Raw genomic sequence first — 16,737 nt, 5'->3', positions numbered from 1 at the left:
AGGAACAACTAATGTTCATTGAGTTTTGCTATACACCAGACACTGTATTAAGTAGTTTTCATGTTGTATTTTAATTCTCTCAACTACCTTAGAATCAAGGAACAATATTAAATCCATCTTATATATGGGGATGGAGTCCCTGGGTGGTGCAAATGGTTAACGTGCTCAGCTGCTAACCAACAGTTCAGAGGTTTGAGTTCACCCAGAGGTGCCTTGGGAGAAAGGCCTGGTGATCTACTTCTAAAAAATCAGCCATTGAAAACCCTACAGAGCACAGTTCTACTCTGACACACATGGAGTCACAATGAGTCAGAACTGACTTGATGACAACTGGCTGTTATACAGATATAGATATCAAAAAGAAATTTGCCCAAGGTTGAATGGGTGGTAAGTGGAGGAGCCAGAATTACAGGCTAGAGGAGCTCCGACCCTAGAGCTCACTCAGTCCAGCACCATGCAGCGCAAACTCATCTCCTTGTCTGGGGGATAAGCAGTAGGTAGGTGCTGTCCTCTGAGGAGTAAAGAAGAGAGAAAACGGATAAGGGTTAGCAGCATAAGAGTGGAATAGGAATGGAAGTCATGAAGATCAGAGAGACAAAGAACAGATTTTTTTTTAAAAACTAGCAAAAATGTCATTGACAACAATTTTAGGGAGGATTTCCCTAACCACCTCACTCGCTTGTCACCTCATGCCCATCACAGAACTCTCTTATTTCACTTCAAAACACTTATCACAGTCTGTACTTTATTTTTAATCTTGATAGTCTGTCTCCCACACTGGAAAGCCTGCCTCCCCCTGACTCCATGAATGTCCATATAGCACAGAGCAGTGCCTAGCACATAATAGGCAAGCAAGAAACATTTATTGAATTAATCATTGAATCAATTAATTAAATAATATAATTTTCAGAATGGGATATTAAGTTCTCAGTAATGTTTTTTACCATCAGCTAAGAATTGTTGGATATTCAACAATGGGAGAGACTCTACCTAGAAGATTCTCATGGGCTTAGTGTCTGCCTCTTGTGCTCATTATTCATATTTGTTTAGCAGTAAGACCCAGCGGGAGCCCTGGTGGGACAATGGTTAAAAGCAATGGCTGCTAACCAAAAGGTCAACAGTTAGAGTCCATCAGCCGCTACCTGGAAACCATATGGGCAGTGGTACTCTGTCCTATAGGGTCACTGTTGGAATCAGCTTGATGGCAATGGGTTTGGTTTTTTTTTTTAAGACCCAGAGACATATGGAAAGGAGGAGGACTGTGCTTAAGGGGGTGAATATAGATCTCCCTGAGACCAAAGAGAGGCAACTTCGATAAGTAGATTCTGTGCTACTTAAATTTGTTATTAAAATAGTGTCAGAATTGTCTTCCCAGAAGAGGTGAGCGTTTTTGGAGGAGTATGGAGGAGAAAGGTGATGTCAGATGGCTAGGAGGATTTTGTTTCCACCATATAGGGCCATGTGGAAGCACATGAGGAGGTGGAAGTATAAGGGGAGAGTGGGAGCAGTAAGCAGTTGTGATTTAAAAGAGTGGAGGTAGCAAATGTGGGAAGAGGAGGAAATGACAGCACTCCCTTGAGCAGTGGGCTTAACAATCTGGCAATAAACCGGGAGCTAACAAGGCCCACCTGGAGTGGTTAACAACAAAAGAAACATTTGTAGCTCACCAAGAAGATTTAATTGAGGAGAAAATAATAAGACGTTTGGCTAAATAAGATGTTTGGCTAACATGAGACTCATGCTGTATCTTGGACCTGACTTCTTTTGGAATTTTGAAACGGGGAAGAAATGACTGACATGTTCGCGCTTCTGGACCGAAAACTCATTTCTTTGGTGATGTTTTTGCACCAATGCCAGTATTATCATTGTTTATTCCACGGTGATTTTGCCTTGACTTTCGTGCCTCTTAACATGAGACATTTACTACTACTATCCCCCTTATTAAAATTGTTCTATTTTATTCTTTGATTAACTTATTGGCACGAATGAACTTCTTGATGCTAATCATAGATCTCTTCTGTTTAACTTTTTATTTTGAATCTCTTACATGAACTTTGCTAAGTTATTCCTTTTGCTATATACTTATAAAACCTGTCTTCCATTTTTAGTCATAAAGGATTCATTCACCTTTGAGATTCCAGTCTTCATTTTTTTAAAAGCCTACAGTCCATCTGTTACCATCTCCTCAGATATTAAATTTTATTATCCCTGTTGCTTCCTCCAACTTTTGGCAGAAGACACTATTCTCCAACAAGCCCACTTATTTCATATGACAAGAAATGTATCAAGTTTTTGTCAGTCTTTGCTGCAGACAAATCATTAAGCGTGCTCCAAAATGTTTATATTTATGTCCCTGATCCAGAATGTAGGGGGAGAAGATCACAGACATAAAGACTTGGAAGTTAAAGTGCTGTATTAGTTTTCTATTGCTGTGTAACAAATCACCACAAACTTAGTGGCTTAAAACAATATACGTTTCTTATCTCACAGTTCATGTGGGTCAGGAGTTCAGTGTAGCTTAACTGTGTTCTCGCCTCAGGATCTCACTAGCCTGCAGTCAAGGTTTCAGCTGGGCTGTGTTCCTTTCTGGAGTTTAGGTCCTCTTCCAAGTTCATGTGGTGGTTGGCAGAATTCAATTCCTTGCAGCTAGAGGACTGAGGTCCCTGCTCTCATGCTGGCTGTCAGCAGGGCTCTTTACAGCTCCAGAGGCCACCTACAGTTTCCTGCCATGTGGTCCCCTCAAAGACCCCCTCACAAGATGGCAGCTTACCTCTTTAAGGCTAGCAGGAGAACTTGACTCCATTCTGATAAGGCGAGTCTTATACAACCTAACATAATCACAGGAGTGACCACTGTCATCACAAGAGTGACCACTGTCATAACATCATCTGATCAAGGGAGTCACACCAGAGGGTGAAGATCATGGGGGCCATCTTAGAATTTTGTCTACCACAGTGTCAATATAGGTGAAGAGGCTGGCTTAGGAACATGCCATACCTAAAGTAGCCCTCAAAGAAGTCTAGAATCAGGCTTACAACATTTTATAGAGGCAAAAAAGCAGAAACCTGTTGCCATTGAGCCAATTCCCGCTCATGGCAACCCCACCTGTTGCAGAATAGACCTGCACTGCATAGGGTTTTCAATGACTGTGATCTTTCTGAATCAGATCTCTAGACCTTTCTTCTGAAGCACCTCTGGGTGAGTTCAAACCACTAACCTTTAGGTAAGTAGTCAAGTAGTCAAGCGCAACGATTTGTGCCACCCAGAGACTCCTGTAGAGGCAAATAACTATTTCAATAATTAGGGTAATTTTAGTTACTATCACAGACAAACCCCAAAATATTCCAATGGCTTGACACCAAAAAAAAAGTATTTCTTACTCACCTAATATTCCACAGTGGGTGCCCCTGGTTGGTGGGCGGCCTTCACATAGTGAGTCAGGGACCTGAGTTCCTTCCATTCTGTGGCTCAGCTCTCTTCTAAGGGCTCCTCTACTTCAGTAGGCAGATAAGAAAAGAGAGGGTTGAGAAAACACTTTTAACTGCCTTGGCCAAGAAGTAACACCCATCATTTCCATTCACATCCCACTGGTGAAAATTAATCACATGGATGCCTATAGATGCAGGTGTGAACAGGAATTGCAGACCCTCACTGAGAAGCTGCTTCCTAACAACAGCTCTACACTATGGAAGAGAAAGCATGACTCTTTGGTTATCTGTACGACAAATACATAGCTCAAAATCAGGAGATAGCTTGAAACCAAGCAGTTGGTAGCTACAAGGAAATAGACACTGAAGAGCAATAGATGTCAGATGACCTTGGAATTCATAGATAATGAAGAAACCAGGTATGGCAGATCACAAGGTGTCCATCACTATATACATGTCCCCTTGTAGTGTGACTTTGCTGCTCCTCCAACAAGAAGTGGAGTCTATTTTTCCATTCTTTGAATTTGGGTTTGGTCATTTGACTTGCTTTAGCTGATGGGACATCAGAAAAGATGACACAAGCAGAAACTGGAAAAATACTTGTTCCTTGGACTGTCTTGTTACTGGGAACCCTTCCATGATCATGTGAATAGACCTGGGCTAATTTACAGGACCACCACTCATCTGTCAGTTTGTCATACTGTGATGGCTTATGCATTGCTATGAGGCTGGAAACTATGCCACCAGTATTTCAGATACCAGCAGGGTCACCATGGAGGACAGGTTTCAGTGGAGATTCCAGACTAGGGAGAAAGTCCTAGTGATCTACTGAAAATTAGCCAGTGAAAACCTGATGGGTCACAACAGAACACTGTCCAACTTACTTGCTTTAGACGTATAATCAGGATGAATTAATTGTTGGAGGAGAACACCGTGTCTGGTGAAGTAGAGGGGCAGTGATTGTGAGGATGATGCAGGACTGGGCAACGTTTCTGGGCAGCTATCTATCTATCTACCTACCTATTTATCTATCTGTCTATCTGTCTTTCTATCTATCTATCTGTCTGTCTGTCTGTCTATCTACCTATCACCCTGGTGGCTCAATGGTTAAGAGCTACAGCTCCTAACCAAAAGGTCGGCAGTTAGAATCCACTAGCCGCTCTTTGGAAACCCTACGGGGAAACTCTACTCGGTCCTATAGGGTCACTATGAGTTGAAATCAACTCGACGGCAGTGGGTTGGGTTTTTATCTATCTGATGTCACCTTGAAGACTAAGGTGCGCCTGGCCCAAGCCATGGTGTTTTCAATCACCTCGGATGCATCCTAAAGCTGAACAATGAATAAGGAAGACTGAAGAAGAATTGACACCTTTGAATTATGGTGTTAGCAAAGCATACTGATTATACCGTGGATTGCCAAAAGAATGAACAAATCTGTCTTGGAAGAAATACAGCCAGAATGCTCCTTAGAAGCAAGGATAGTGAGACTATGTCTCACATACTTTGGACATGTTCTCAGAAGGGATCAGTCCCTGGAGGAAGACATCATGCTTGGTAAAGTAGAAGGTCAGTGAAAAAGAAGAAGACCCTCAATGAGATGGATTGACACAGTGGCTGCAACAATGGGCTCAAGCATAGAAAGGATTGTAAGGATGGTGCAGGACAGGGCACGGTTTCATTCTGTTGTACATAGGGTCATTATGAGTCAGGACTGGCTTGACAGCACCTAACAACAACAACAACAATTATCTATCTATCTATCATCTATCTAGCTATCTATTTTTACGTCTTTCTAAAAGGAGGATGAGAGACCACAAAACAGAAGCCAAAGATATAGCTTAGCTGAGGCCCCAGCCATGTGAGTGAGGTTCTCCTAGACCATACAGCTACAGCCACATCTGTCCAGAGAAGAACTGCTTGGCCAACCTACAGAACTGTGAGAAATAATGAATGTTTGTTATTTTAAGCCATCAAGGTTTGTAGTGGTTTGTTATGCAACAAAACCTAACTGATAGCCAAGGAGAACCCACAGAAATCAGAGGCTCCTAAGTGGCCATGACCTCCATGAACAGAAGCTCACCTGAGAGAGAACAGGGAATCCAGCATGTTAGGGAAGTTTGAGCTCTCTTTTGTGTCTGAAAACAGTCATTTGTGAACCTTCCTCTGCTTGTCTACGTCATTTAGAACAGTAGTTCTTATACTATAGGACATGGGTATTCTATGAGCTGGAAAATTAAACAATTGTCTTTTCCAGTTCATAAATAAGAAATAATCGGGGACATCTAGTTCAATTGGCATAACATAGTTTATAAAGAAAATATTCTACATTCTACTTTGGTGAGTAGCATCTGGGGTTTTAAAAGCCTGTGAGCGGCCATCCAAGACACTCCACTGGTCCCACCCCATCTGGAGCAAGGGAGAATGAAGAAAACCAAAGATACAAGGGAAGATTAATCCTAAGGACTAATGGGCCACAAATACCACAGCCTCCACCAGACTGAGTCCAGCATAACTAGATGGTACCCGGCTACCATCACCAGCTGCTCTGACAGGGATCACAATAGAGGGTCCTGGACGGAGCTGGAGAAAAATGTAGAACAAAATTCAAACTCATGAAAAAAGACTTACTGGTCTAACAGAGACTGGAGAACTCCCGAGAGTATGGCCCCTGGACACCCTTTTAACTAAATACTGAAGTCACCGCTGAGGTTCACCCTTCAGCCAAAGATTAGACAGCCCCATAAAACAAACAATAATACACATAGCTCCACCATGTATATGAGAATAAACAGGCACACCAGCCCAGGGGCAAGGATGAGAAGGCAGGAGCGGACAGGAAAGCTGGACAAATGGAAATGGGGAACCCAAGATCGAGAAGGGGAGGCTGTTGACAAGTCACAGGCTTGACAACAAAATGTTACAAAATAATATGGGTATTAATTGTTTAATGAGAAACTAATTTGCTCTGTAAACCTTCACTGAAAGCACAATTTAAAAAAAAGAACTAAGATGTTGACTAATATTTTCTAAATTCTAAGTTTTATCCCATACATTTTTCTTAATCCTTAACTGCTTGTTCCTGCTTGTCTGCTGTTGAGCACCAGTAGGCAACAACATGAATAAACAATTAGAAAATAAATATTAACAAAAACACTTGGAAACCGTTAATTGTGCTTAGTTTTTATTGAGGTCTTATGTGCACATTGCTATGATTTTATACTACGCATATCAATGATAAGGTGCCCTGGTGGCACAGTGGTTAAGTGCTCAGCTGCCAACATAAAAGTCAGTGGTTTGAACCCATTCCTTGGAAGAAAGATGTAGCAGTCTGCTTCCATAAAGATTTACAGCCTTGGAAACCCTATGGGGCAGTTCTACTCTGTCCTATAGAGTTGCCATGAGTCGGAATTGACTCAGCGCCAGTGGGTTTAGTTTTTGTTGGTTTATATCAAATTATAGGTATATTTTCTGCTAGTAAAATTGGTCTTACTTCATATTACAGAAATATATATATATACGCGTACTTTTTTCCTGCCACTTTCACTTTCAGAAAGACGAAAGTACCTTTCCCTACTCCTTCCTCTAAGTAAAATTAAAAATCCTGGACCTTATCAATAAAACAAATATAGGAACACTCTGAATGGTAGAAAAGAAGACTGACTAGCTAGGGATGGTGAGACTCAAGGAACAACAGGGCGGTGAGTTCTTGGGGTTTTGTTTTACCTGGTCTACCCCAGACTAAATACTGGAGAAGCCAGCAATCTGGAAACACCAATGAGCACAGACAAAAAACAACAACAAAATCTCATTCTCGCTAGTCAAAGGACAAGGAAGGAGGCAGTCTGGCAAGAAAGAAAACTTTTAGACAATAACTACTCCAGCCAAACATCACAGAAAAAAAACTGTGATGGCACCCCAACCCTCGCCAGCAAAGCCTGAGTAGGAAGCCTAGACCTCCACCCTCACCAGGCTGTGATGAAGCATCACAAACAACTTCCACCCTCTGCCACTGCACCTCTCCCAGCCAGGGTGCTGTCAGAAAAGGCCAGGTGGGGAACTAAGACTTTCACTCACAATGGGTGAGAACAAGGTCTTATGTCCCTACCCCCAGTGTCAGTGGAGACCATGTAGGGACCTGGACTTCCACCACCTCCTAGTGGTAATGAGATACCCTTTCCTCTCCCCACTGAGGTTGTCAGAGGAGGCCTAGAAGAGATATAGGACTTCCACAACCATTTGTCAATAACAAGGCCAACCCACTCCCCACGGTGTCAATGGAGACCACACGGGGAGCGATGAGACATCCCCACCCCTCCCAGCCATGGTGTATCAGAGGAGACCCAGTAGAGACCTATAACTTCCAACCTTTCTCCATACTATTGAGGAACTCCCTTCCCCTTCAACAGAGGCGAACTTGGGAACCTGGACTTCCTCCCTCACCTGGCAATAAGGAGGTGGTGCCCCCCTCTTTCCCCTGCTGAAGTGATATCAGAGGAGGCCAGTTAAAACAGAAGGTTTAAATAAGATTTAGAGTCTCAAAACATAAAACCCAGAATGTTCAGGTTTTGGTTTAAAAAAAATCACTCATCATACCAAGAACCAGGAAAATCTCAAATTAAATGAGAAAAGACAATCATAGATGACAAAAACGATGTGGTAATGATGTTAGAATTAGCTAACAAGGATATTAAAGCTACTATCACAAAAATTGCTTCAAGGAGCAATTACAAACATAACTGAAATAAATTTAAAAAATAGAAAATATCAGCAAATAAACTGAAAATCACAGCAAAATATAAAGAAGAAGCAAGTGGAGATTTTAGAACTGAAAAAATACGATAATTGAGATAAAAGAATCAATTTATGGGCTCAACAACAGAATGGAGGAAACAGAGGAAAGAATCAATGAACTTGAAGATGTTGTTATTGTTAGGTGCCCTTGAGTCAGTTCCGACTCATAGCAACCCTATGTACAACAGAAGGAAACACTGCCCAGTCCTGTGCCACCTTCAGAATTGTTGCCATTTTTGAGCCCATTGTTGCTGCCACTGTGTCAGTCCATCTGGAACTTGAAGACAGAACAGTAGAAATTAACCAATATGAACAACATAGAGAAAATATACTGAAGAAAAAAAACCCAAAAAACAATGAACAGAGCCACAGGGACCTGTGAGACTGGGGCTGTAAAAAAAGACATCATTCATGTCATTGGAATCTCAAAAAAGAGGAAGAAGAGAATGAGACTGAAAAAATGTTCAAAGAAATAATGGTTGAAATATTCCAAAATTTGACAAAAGATATAAACTGACAGATTCAAGAAACCAAGTGAACCTCAAACCCCAAAGATCCATGTCAAGACATATTATAATCAAGCTTCTGAAAACTAAAAACAAAGGAAAAAGCCTTGAAAACAGCAAGAGAGAAGTAATACCTTATCTTTAGGGGAAGACATTTTGAAGGACAGCAATTTCTCATCAGAAACCATGGAAGCCATAAGGAATTGAAAAATTTTTGGATTACCAGAAGAAAATAACTATCAACACAGAATCCTATACCAAGCAAAAATATCATTCAGAAATGAAGGAAAAATCAAGACATTCTCAGAATAAGAAAAATAGGAGAATTGGCCACCAACAGACCTGCCCTAAAAGAACGGCTAAAGGAAGTTCTCTAAACAGGACAGAAATGATAATGGAAGGAATCTCAGAACATCAGAAAAGAAGAACAATGGAAAGAATATAAATATGGTAAATATGATGCATTTTCAATTTTCTAAATTGTAGTTGACAGTGAAGCAAAAATTGTAACAGTCTGAGGTGGTTCTCAATGTATGTGAGAAATATTTAAGACAATTACAAATGGATAAGGGTAAAGGGACATAAAGGGAGGTAAGATTTCTATACTACACTGAACTGGTAAAATGTCAAGACTAGTAGACCAGGATAAGTTTTGTATATGTAATGTAATTGCTATACCCAACCCAAACCGATAGCCATAGAGTCGATTCCAATTCATAGTGACCCTATAAGACAGAGTAGAACTGCTCCATAGGATTTTCAAGGCTGCAGATCTTTAAGGAAGCAGACTGCCACATCTTTCTCCTGCATAGTGGCTGGTGGGTTTGAACCTCCAACCTTTCAGTGAACAGCCGAGTGCTTAACCACTGTGCCACCAGGGATCCTTGTAATACCTATAGCAACCACTAAAAGGCTATACCACAAAGAGATATATTCAAAAATACTATAGATAAATGGAATTCTTTTTTTTAAAAAAGTTCGAGTAACCCACTTGAAGGCAAGAAAAAAGAGAGAAACAAACAGAAAATAAAAAATAAAATCGTAGACTTAAGCCATAAAATATTAATAGTTACCTTAAATATAAATCAAATAATCTAAATACAACAATCAAAAGACACAGACTGGCAGAGTAGATAAAAAATCATAATACAAATCTGCTGCAAAAGACTTCTTTAAAGTGTTGAAAAGCAAAGATGTCATCTTGAAGACTAATGCGTGCCTGACCCAAGCCATGGTATTTTCAATCATATCATCTGCATGCAAAAGCTAGACAATGAATAAGGAAGACCAAAGAAGAATTGACGCCTTTGAATTATGGTGTTGGCGAAGAATATTGAAGATACCATGGATTGCCAAAAGAATGAACAAATCTGTCTTGGAAGAAGTACAACCAGAATGCTCCTTAGAAGCAAAATGGCGAGACTATGTCTCACATACTTTGGACATGTTATCATGAGGGATCAGTCCCTGGAGAAAGACATCATGCTTGGTAAAGTAGAGGGTTAGCGAAAAAGAGGAAGACCCTCAACAAGATTGATTGACACAGTGGCTGCAACAATGGGCTCAAGCATAAAAAGGATTGTGAGGATGGTGCAGGACCGGGCAGTGTTTCATTTTGTTGTACATAGGGTCGCTATGAGTTGGAACTGACTTGATGGCACCCAACAATAACATAACTACTAATAAATTGGATTCCTAATTTTTTTTAACTCCCATAAAATAAATCTCCTGACCCAGATAGTTTGATTGGGAAATTCTACAAAATGTTTAAAGAAGAATAAACGCTAATTCTACACAGTCTCTTCCAGAAAATAGAAAAGGAGTAAACACTTCCTAAATCATTTTATAAAATCAGTATTACCCTGATACTAAAACTAGACAAGACCAGTACAAAAAAGAAAACTACAGACCAATATCCTTCATGAATACAGATGAAAAAATTGTTAACAGAATATTAACAAACAGAATTCAGCAATGTATAAAAAGAATTATACACCATGACCAACCAAACCTGTTGCTGTCAAGTTAATTCCAAATCATAGTGACCCTATGGGACAGAGTAGAACTGCCCCATGGGGTTTCCAAGGAGCCACTGGTGGATTTGAACTGCTGACTTCTTGGTTAGCAGCTGAACGCTTAACCACTGTGCCACCAGGGTTCCACAGCATGACCAAGGAGGGTTTACTCCAGGGATACAAGGCTGGTCCAGTATTTGAAATCAACAAATGTAATCTACCATGTTAACAGGTTAAAGAGGAAAAAAATGAGATCACATAAATTGACAAAGAAAAATCATTTCACATAATTCAACACCCATTCAAGACAAACACTCTCAGAAAACTAGGAATAGAGGGAAAGCTCTCAACTTGATAATAGCTAACATCATACTTAATGGTGAAAGACTGAATGCTTTCCGCCTAACATTAGGAGCAAAGCAAGGATGTCCACTCTTACTGCTGCTACTCAACATAGTGCTGGAAGTTCTAGGTAGAAAAACAAGGCAAGACAAGGAAATACAAGGCATACATTTCATAAAAAGAAAAATTGTCTCTATTTGCAGATTATGATAGTCTACATAGAAAATCCCAAGGTATCTACAAAAAAATAGAGCCCCTAAAACTCATAAGTGAGTTCAGCAAGTTTGGAGGAAACAAAATCGACATGCAAAAATCAATTGTGTTTTTAGGTACTAGCAATAAATATGCGGGCACACCGAAATTAAAATACAATACCCTTTATAATCTCTCAAAAAATATGAAATACTTAGGTGTAAGTCTAACAATATATGTACAGGACTTGTATGTCAAAAGCTGAAAAAATGCTGATGAAAGAAATATAAGACCTAAATAAATGAAGAGACATACTATGTTCATGGATTAGAAGACTTAACATATGTCAATTCTCCCAAAATTTATATATAGATTTAATGCAGTTTATGTCAAGATTTCAACAATATTTCTTATCAGTCTAGACAAGATTGTTCTAAACTTTATGCAGAAAGGCACAAGAACTAGAATAGCTAAAACAATTTTGAAACAGAAGAATAAGGCAGGAGAAATCACTCTACCCTATCTCAAGAAAACTGTGTGGTATTTGCAGAGGGATAGGCACATGTATCAGTGGAAGAAAAAAGAGAACCTAGAAATAACCTCACCCAAGTAAAGCCAACTGATTTTTGACAAAAATGAAAATACAACTCAAAAGACGAGGGATAGCCTTTCAAGAAATAGTGTTGGTGCCATTAGATATCAATAGGCCAAAAAAAGGAACCACAACTTAAACTTCACATTGTATACAAAAAACTAACACAAAACAGATTATATATCTAAATGTAAAATGCAAAACTGTAAAACTCTTAGAAGAAAACATAGGAGAAAATCTTCAGGGTGTAGCTTGGTGAAGAATTCATAGGCATGAAATCAAAAGCATGATTCATAAAAGAAAAAACTGATAAATTGGATTTCATCAAAATTAAAAACGTTTGCTTTGTGAAAGACCCTGTTAAGAGGATGGAAAGACAAGTTACAGACTGGGAGAAAATATTTTCAAATCACATATGTGATAAAGGACTAGTATCTAGAGTATAGAAAGAACTCTTAAAACTCAGCAGTTAAGAAAGGAAAACAATCCCAAACAGAGCGAGAGAAAAATATAGAACAAAATTCAAATTCACAAAAAAAGGCCAAACTTACTGGTCTGACAGAGACTGGAGGAACCCGAGACTATGGCCCCCAGACATCGTGCTAATTCAGAACTGAAGCCACTCCCGAAGTCCACCTTTCAGCCAAAGATTAGACAGTCCGATAAAACAAACAATAACACACATGAGGACTATGCTTCTTAGTTCAATCAAGCGTACAAGACCAAGTGGGCAACACTTGTCCAAAAGCAAAGACGAGAGACAGGAAAATTGGACAAATGGACATGGGAAACCCAGGGTGTAAAGGGAAAGGAGAAGAGTGCTGACACATTGCAGGAATTGCTGCCAATGTCACAAAACAATTTGTGCATAAATTTTTGAAAGAGAAACTAATTTGCCCTCTAAACTTTCACCTAAAACACAATAAAATTAAAAAAAACAAAAAACAAAAAACAATCCGCTTAGAAAGTGGGCAAAAGACATAAAGAAACATTTCACTCAAGATGATATATGAATGGTACACAAGCATATGAAAAGCTATTCAACATCACCAGCCATTAGGGAAATGCAAATTAAGACCACAATGAGATATTGGTATACCTCTTTTAGAATTGCTAAAATAAAAAATAGTGACAACATCAAATGCTGGCAAGGATCTGGAGAAACTAGATCTTTTACACATTGTTGGTAGAAATGTAAGATGTTACAACCACTCTGGAAAATACTTTGGCAGTCTCTTAAAACAAACAAATAAAATCTAAAGATACACTTACTCTATGACTCAGCAATTGCATTTCTGGGTACTTATCCCAGAGAAATGAAAACTTAGGTCCACTCGAAGAACTACATATGATTGTTCATACCAGCTTTGTTAATAATAGCTCAAAACTGGAAACAATCAAAATATCCTAAATAAGTGAAAGGTTAAATAAACCATAGTATATCCATACCATGGAACACTAACCCACGTAATACTGTTCCCATGAAGACTTCTAGAGAAATCTACTGGAACTTTAAAGAGCAAACAAAAAACTAGAGAGACATCAAAGCAAGGACTAGTGCTGAACATTAAATAAGTAAGTATTTACATATAGCTCTAAAAGTAAATGACAGGGTGCACAATCTTGGTATCTGACAGGGTCAAATTTATAACAAAATCATAAAAAGAAATAAGAAAACACTTTATATTATTAAAAGCTACAGTCACAATGAAGATATAAGTTATTAATATTTATGTACCCAATAAAACAGCAATAATTTCCATACAGCAGAAATCACAGGTGATGAAAGGATAATTAAGACAGAAGCATACCAATAATAGAAGAATTTAATATATTTCTCAAGCTAAGGAAGATCAAAAAATTATAAGTGGATTAAAAAATTAGTAAGGACACAGAAAACCTAAATAATAAAATCAAGTAAGATAGATTTATAGATATATATTGAGTTCTCAAGCCCCAAACTACAGAGTATATTTACTTCCCAAGGGCACATCAACGTTCATGAAAGTTGGTCATATCTTAGGTCACAAAGAAAACCTTGATAAATTCCAAAGAATTCTCTGACACTTCACCAAAGTAGATATACAAATGGCCAACAAACACATGAAAAGATACCCAGCATCATTAGTCATTAGGGAAATCAAAATCACTATGAGATACCACTTTACCTCCCCCACTCCCCAGGATGCTATAATTAAAAAAGTGGAAAACAACAGGTATTGGCAAGAATGTGGAGAAATTGGGTCCCTCATCCATTGCTAGCGGAAATGTAAAATGATATAGCTTCTTTGAAAAACAGATTGGTGTGTTGGAAGCTAATCGACTCGATCTCAACGGGTTTATGGTAATTCTGTGTTTAACTTTTTGAGGAGCAACCAAACTGTTTTCCATAGCAGCTGTACCATTTTACATTCCCACTAGCAATGGATGAGGAACCCAATTTCTCCACCTTCTTGTCATATGACCCAGCAATTCCACTCCAAGGTATATATCCAAAATAATTGAAAGTCGTAATGCAAACAGATACTTGTATACCAGTGTTCGCAGCAGCACTATTCACAATAGCCAAAAGGTGGAAACAGCCTAAATGTCCATCGACAGAAAAATGGATAAACAAAATGTGGTACACGCGTACAATGTAACATTATTCAGTCAGGAAGAGAAATGAAGTTCTGATACATACTACTACATGGATGAACCTTGTCAATGCTATGGGAGTACAATAAGTTGGTCACAAAAGGACCAATATTTATGATCCCAAGTGTGTAAAATATCTAGAATAAGCAAATTTACAGAGACCAAAGTTCATTAGTGGTTACCAAGGGCAGAAGTCGGGGAGGTTAAAGGAGGGATTGCTTAGAGGGCACTGAGTTTCTGTTAAGGGTGCTGGAAAAATTTGGAAACAGCTAGTGATGATGGTTGCACAACATGATGAACACAATCAATGTTACAGAATTGTACATGTAAAAAATGTTGAAATGTCCGATGTTTTATTATATATCCTTTTATCACAATAAGATAAAAAGAAAAATGTTTGCTGAATGAAGCCACACACACACACACACAAATGACAGGGGTTGTCAGACTAGGTAAAAGACCAAGACTGAACTATATGTTGTCTACAAGAAACAACTGTAAATATAAAGACATAAATGGGCTGAGTAGAAGAATGTCAAAAATATACCATGTAAGTGCTGATTCTAAGGCAGCTGGAGTGATTATATCAATATTGGCCGAAGTAAGCATCATGACAAAGTATATTATTGTGAATAATAAGAATATTTCATAATTATAAAATAAGAAGACATTATAATCCTAAATGTGTATGTACCCAACAAAGATTCTAAAAAAAAAAAAAGAAAAGAAAAGAAAATGGCAGGACTAAAAGGAGAAATGGACAAAGCCACAATTATATTTCAAAATTTCAATATTCCTCCCTCAGTAGTTCATAGAACAAGTAGACAGAAAATCAGTGAGGGTATATAAGACTTAACATTAACGATAAACTGACTTCATTGACATTTATAAACACTATACTCAACAACAGAAAAATACAGATTTTTTTCAAGTGAATATGAAACTTTCAACAAGATAGATTATATGCAGGATCATAAAAATTTCAGTGCATTTATGAGGATTGAAATCGTATCTACCCACAATGAATTTAAATTACAAATCAATAGCAACAGGATATCTGGAAAATCCCAAAATATGTGGAAATTAAACAACATACCTCTAAATAAACCATGAATCAAAGAAGAAAACATAACAGAAATTAGGAATGAAAATTAAAAGCACAATGAGGTAATAGTAATTTTAGAATGGCTAAAATTCACGACAATAGTAATTGTTAGCGAGCATTTGGAGCAGCTGGAACTCTCACATATTACTGGCGGAAATGGAAAATGGTACCCCTACCTTAAGGAGTCCCTGGGTGGTGCAGATGGTTAAACACTAGACTATTATCCAAAAAATTGGCAGTTGGAAACTACCCAGAGAAGCCTCAAAAGAAAGACCTGTTGATCTGCTTCTGAAAGGTCACAGACTTGAAAACCCTATGGAGTGCAGTTCTACTCTGCAAATACGTGGAGTCGCCATGAATTGGAATCGACTCTACAACACCTGGAACTGGAAACAGCTACTCTGGAAAAAAGTTTTGGCGTTTCTTATAAAGTTAAGCATATTACCCATTATTGTTGTTGCTGTGTGTTGCAGAGTCGATTCCAACTCATAGAGACCCAATAGGACAGAGTAGGACTGCCCCGTAGGGTTTCCTAGGCTGTAATCTTTACAGGAGCAGGTTGCCAGGTCTTTTATCCCGAGGAGCCGCTGGTGGGTTCAAACCACTGATTTTTTGGTTAGCAGCCGAGCACTAAACCATTGCACCACCTTATATTACTCATATGAACCAGCAATTGAACTTGTAAGTATTTACCAGAATAAAATGAAAATGTATGTCCACACACAGGAATGGATATAGCAGCGTTATTCATGATAGCCAAAAGTTAGAAATGGCTCCAATGTCTATCAAAAGATGAATGAACAAGTAGTGATATATCCTTACAATGGATAGTACCCAGCAGAATATTATAGAATGAGCGCTTGATACGCACGACATGAGTAAATCTCAAAAACAGCATGCTAAGCAAAAGAAGCAGATACAAAATAGTACATGTTTTATGATTTCATATATATGGAATTCTAGAAAGAGCAAAACAAAGCAATAGCTGCAGAAATCAGATCAGTGGTTACCTGGGGCTCTAGAAAAGGGGTGAGGAGGATAATCGCAAACACAAAAGAATCTTTTGCAGTGTTGGTAATGTTCTTTATTTTTTTTATTTTTTATTTTTTTAAATATTTTATTGTACTTC

This window comes from Trichechus manatus, unplaced genomic scaffold (assembly GCF_000243295.1).
Source record: "Trichechus manatus latirostris isolate Lorelei unplaced genomic scaffold, TriManLat1.0 scaffold00039, whole genome shotgun sequence".
Taxonomy (NCBI): Eukaryota; Metazoa; Chordata; class Mammalia; order Sirenia; family Trichechidae; genus Trichechus; species Trichechus manatus.
The sequence above is the reverse complement of the archived record's forward strand: the minus strand, read 5'-3'. Positions refer to the sequence as shown.